This window comes from Triticum dicoccoides, chromosome 3A (assembly GCF_002162155.2).
Source record: "Triticum dicoccoides isolate Atlit2015 ecotype Zavitan chromosome 3A, WEW_v2.0, whole genome shotgun sequence".
Classification (NCBI taxonomy): Eukaryota; Viridiplantae; Streptophyta; class Magnoliopsida; order Poales; family Poaceae; genus Triticum; species Triticum dicoccoides.
In genome coordinates this window covers 1672108-1677559 of record NC_041384.1, presented here as the reverse complement: position 1 = coordinate 1677559, position 5452 = coordinate 1672108, and the positions used below count along the sequence as shown (strand labels likewise).

Sequence of the window (5452 nt, the reverse complement as noted above, 5' to 3'; positions counted from 1 at the left end):
TACCTGCGCTGGGCCGAGCTGGGTACCCAAACATGGCGAGTGGACTGGGACCAAAGCAGCGCGCCGTCCGGGATCCGGGTCCTCTCCTCCGACTTAACCTCTTCATGAAAGAAAGAAAGAAAGAAAGAAAATACCTTGGACCCAAAGAAGCTGAGTATGCACGGCAAGATGTATAGCAACCCCTGAGATGATACGAAACCTCGCCCATTGCTTAATCTCCTGCCAACCAGACGCACAAACAGAGTACACGGAACCAGCATACACATACGCTCTTCATAGCATACAAAAACAGAAGTACCAATTCAAGGAAAATCTTGTAGTACAGTCTATCAGAACACAACATATACACGCATGTACACCATGATCATCACTAAAAACAGGCCACTCCGGCTGGCAAAGAAGTGGCAGCAAAGCTCCCGACAGTACACTTGTCGTCGTCAGGTTTTTCTTTCTATACTTAACATGTAGACCTCAGAGTCATTTACTTATCCATAAGGTACAGTCTCTTGCGATCATCATCTGCGTATCCAGAGTAGCTATTTTGCTGATGAGAGAGCCCCTGTCATCTAGGGTAGGACGCAAGAAGACATCTACCTCTGTCACGGACTCACGGTATCTTTTTCTTCGTCGTCATACACCAGAGCTTGGCTGAAAGACTGCAGTGCAGCGATGAGGACAGAGGAAGCTTCTTCTGTGTCCATGGGATCATCATCTTCAGTTTCTGATTCATCCTGTGACAAAGAGGGATTTCAGTGCATGCAAGAAAAGCTGTGCAAGGCTACAGATTCTGATGATACAACATCAATTTACTTAAGCTCTTACACGGGCAGTGAAGGTCAAGGTGAACCTAAGGAAATATCATAGAAGGCAAAAAAAAGTTGAAAGAAGACGATCAAATTAAAATCATGTAACTAAATACATAGAAGAATCTTCTTATAAATAAATCACGAAACCAATATTTTGTCCGATATTCAAAGAGCTATGTTTGATTGACTCTTCTATATTGTACAATTCTCTATGGCAACAGATAAATGAGAGCCAAAAGAGTATTATTAAAATTGCATGCATGCCTTATCATTCTTGAGAAAATTTGTAGCTCATGCCTCATGACATTTAGAAGAAAATTTTGGATAACATGTAGGTGCTAGCACTTTGCAGAAGGTATCACAAAACATATAATCGCACAACAATGGTTCACATGATTACAGAAAAATTGAGAGAGAGAGAGAGAGAGAGAGAGAGAGAGAGAGAGAGAGAGAGAGAGAGAGAGAGAAGCAGCAACTGGTTGGAGTTTGAGAAGAACTGCAGCAACGGGTTTGAGAAGAGCTTCAGAAGAAGTGCAGCAGCAGCAGCAGCTCTAGGAGAGATGGGACAGCCATAGCCAGCAATGAGCAGAGAGGAGAGGCAGCAGAGCCAAGGCAAGACTACTACGGAACCTACGACTAAGTCGGACTATATACTTTTACGATTGATGGGCATGCTCGCGACTTCACCCATAATAATTCAAAAAAAGTTGAATCCTTCATTTTTCAAATTTGAGCATTGGCGCATATCCACTGTATGGATTAGTCATATTATCAGGTTGGATAAGTATATTACTCAACCTTCATGAATATTTTCCTTTTGCTTTCTTTTCGGTGTTTTCTTTCTATCTCTCCCACAACCCCCTGTATCCTCTTTTATGTCTCCGCTACAGTTGAGTAATACATGGTTCAGGCCGGCGTAAGCCCGCCGTAGACGAGTCAAAAAAAATTAGTAAATTTGTCACATATACACAGTTTGTCGAACCAATTCCAATAATGATCAATAGACATGCATATCTCTGGAAAAAAAGGAACACACATGCATACAGTGGAAGTGTCTCAAGGGCCAAACTATTGTGGAAACTATCATAGCAGAAATCATATTTTTCTTAATTTGGACTAAAAGAGGATGTACAAATTCTTAAATCTGTAGAAAATTATATATTCATAAAATTCACTAAGTGATTGTGTAGAGAATTATAGATTCATCAAATTCTTAAATCAGTATTTTCATAAAACAACATCTGTTAATTTGGAACTATTTGATGTTGATTGTTCGTAAGCCCATTTAGTTAGAGAAGGTTCTCAATCGGATACCATCCCGCTTTCATTCAATTAGGTTCAGCAAATTCCTGTTATTACCTTGACAGTGCCCACTGCTGGACAGAGTTAATATTTTTGGCAAGAAATCTCTGTCATAAATGAGTCCAAATTTATCTATATGTATTATGTATGTCCCCAATAATAGAAAAACAGTCTGGTCCTCTTCCTCTCTAGCAAATCTTCGTCAGTGACGGGGATATGCCAATAACCTTTCTCCGATTTCTAAGTTTCAGAGGTAAAGGGTGAAACAATTAGAAAGTCAACAAAAGGCTAGATGAATCTGATTGAAGAACAAAAGACAACAGAATATCTTGTTGTGCATAAATCATCAATTATATGTCCAATTAGTACTGTCCAGTTAAAGGTCCAAGCAAGAATCATAGATCTTACAACTGTACTTCCGAAAAGAACCATTCAATGTCAGATTTTTATCATTGATAAACGTCAGAATCTCATATCATACAGTGATAATCCTCCTAGATTAGGATTATACCAAATTAGTGAATGAATAAAATAACTACAATTTGGAGCTTCAAGTAAAACAAACAGTTAACTTAATTCTCTAGTCGACGGCTATGTTGGTACCTGAAGAATCATTCTGCCCCTGCTGTTAGTTCAGTACCTTGGTCCCTCATTCTTGGCGCAGCATCCGATCCCAAATCTCCAACCTGGTAGCGAATTCTGGTCAACAAATAGTAGCATGGAATACTTCTACAACTAACTTAGAATCAGACAAGACATGCTTACCATGTTGGCGTATATGACACTGGAACCACTCATGCAACCATTGTCTAGATGCGTCTCTTTAGGTTCGAAACTCTGAATTTTAGAGATGCACTTCTCTGAAAGCATAAAGATGCCATATCAGACTCAACACTTGGCTCAACAAATCATACAGTTGGGTGCAAATATTTATACTACTTTCATGTGCAAATCCAAGTGAGAGTAGTATATTGGCAATCCATATTTCAGATGGAAACGGGGAAAACAGAAGTGTGATTTTAGAGGTGAATACCTTATCCTCCAGCTCATGGATAAAATAGCCGCAGTCAGATGCGTGCTAGGCGACAGCCTCCTGCTCGGAGGTCGTGGCTCTTCTTCCACCTCCCTCTGCGCCCGTTGATCTAGATGCAACAGGGAGTGCCGCATCCTCGTGCGACAGATCGATTGACCCGACTCCCGCCTCTTCCTCGACCTCTTTGCTGCGTGGGCGGCAAGACGACGACGTGCAAGAGAGGAGTTGGGGAAGAAAGAAAGAAGGAGCGGCAGAGGAGGCATGCGGCTCCCGAGCTCAACGCCGCCTCCCCGCCATGGCCACCGCCCCCTGCAAGCTTGCAGCGCCGTGGTCCGTGGCTTCGACGCCGGCGAACTCCTTGCCCCGGCCGACTCTCCATTTTCTCCTCCTTCATCTCCATGTGCGCCTCCCGCCTCGCTGCTGCCGCTTGATGCCGCGCCCGAGCGCAGCGCTGCCTCGACGCCTCGCTGCTGCATCCCGGGAGCGCAGCGCCGCATCCCCGCCTCGCTGCCGCGAACTGACGCGGCCGCATCTCCCAAGCCCAGCGCCGTCTCCCGCGAGCCCACTCGGAGTTGTCGCCGCCCGCCGCGCTGGAAAGGAACGTCTGGATAAGATAGAATAAAGGACTGCGGGTTGATTTCTTACAAACGTAGGATTTTTTTGTAAAATCAAAACGTTTTCTCAGATCCACTTAAATAGGGACCGCGGGTTGAATTCCCGAAAACAAAAGAACTTTCTGCAAAATTGCTAACGACGTATTACCAAAAGCATTAGCTGCTTTATTAGTAGGGAAAGATAACAAAGTCTTCTGTGATCTTAAATTCAGCACTAAGTAAACAAAATTACGTCACCATGTTTCCTCTGAAACCCTTGTAAAGTAATATAAGCACCTTTTTTTTTGTTTTAGATGGCCTTAAGATACCGAAGATAAGCAGAGAAGTGTTATTTAGTAGAAACTATCCATGGAAATCTATGTAAAATGGCGTGGATATAAAAATCATACACTATACTACTAGTACATAAGTTGTGTAAAAATGTTGCATCTCAATCTTCACACAGTAACTGATTTTTATGATTTTAGTAGACGCGGTGCACGTGGTTATTATTTTATAAAATTTAGCATTGGATTTTTTTACCAAACACGTAAATTCATACCTTTTTCATTATTTCCCAAACATAGAATAATGTTTTTTCTTAAGGTATTAGAAAGGGGTTTTAGATGTGCCCAACTTTTAAGAATGGGCCCTCGATGAAGGTGTCCATACTTCAACCATAAATACTTTCCTTCCTTGAAGTAGTCTAGCACAAATTCACCTTTTTTTCTAGCAAAACAATTACTTGTAGTGATGCATTTATTGTCAAAGACACTATAAAACTAATCCAACAAAAGAATTACAAAATATAAACACAAAAGTAAATGAACACCATAGCTTGATGCACGACAGGAGTAGGTTTTTAAGCAAGTGATGGTTAATTAGCTAGCAACCAATCCATTTCGCCCTTTAAATATAAAAGATGAACAAATGGACATGTGGACATGTTCTTTCCTGGTTTAGCACTCGGCCCACCATAGCAAGCTCGTCCGATCACTCACACAAGGAAGAAAGTGAAGCACGGAACAGGCCAAAAACCAAAATCCACCACACAACAGTATTCGGCACGTTTACATGCATGGATGCAATAGCATTTGCCTCTCACTTTCATCCATCCCTTTCTCTAATTTGCTCAGTCTTACCGTGTTCTATACTCCCTTGTTTGATACTTTAGTCAAACACACTCCCTTGTTTGATACTTTAGTCAACATATCTTTCTAACATACACTCCTTGACATGACACCACACATGGCAACATATTTTATTTTCTTCTGATTTACTAAAGTTAGCTTTTGACAAAGAATACCAATTAAATTTACTATCAACGTCCAGATGTCAAAGTCTGGGCGTGGAGGGAACAAGATTTATTCCCCTAAATAATGAATTTGGTAATTGAACTACCAAAACATCATATATTTAAGAACGGAGGGAGTAGTTGTATAAAAAAAAACAGGCGAGCATGGTATAGCTAATGTTAGCATGCATAATTCATGGTATTGCTGCTTCTTTGCTCATGGTTGTCCGATAATTAGATGGAGCAAAAAATAAAGCAAACAACACCAGTACAAAATAAATTACATACGGGCAAGTTGAGCATATTTTTGGGCATCTGCACCAAGCAACCACTTAGCCAGAATATCGAGCAATACATGAATATAATCTTATTCTAAAAAAGCTCCAGTTCCATATGAGCTGTTACAGCGCAAAAGTTGGCGATA

At 41.2% G+C, this 5452-nt stretch overlaps 1 long non-coding RNA gene across 1 annotated transcript; it reads right to left on the bottom strand.

Moving 5' to 3' along the window:
• Window positions 1-244: 244 nt before the first annotated feature.
• LOC119266575 lies at window positions 245-3712 on the bottom strand. The gene is made up of 4 exons (XR_005132045.1): window positions 3142-3712; window positions 2874-2968; window positions 2712-2794; window positions 245-731 (listed from the first exon to the last, which is right to left on the bottom strand). It is a non-coding gene; the product is annotated as an uncharacterized LOC119266575 (long non-coding RNA).
• Window positions 3713-5452: the final 1740 nt, after the last annotated feature.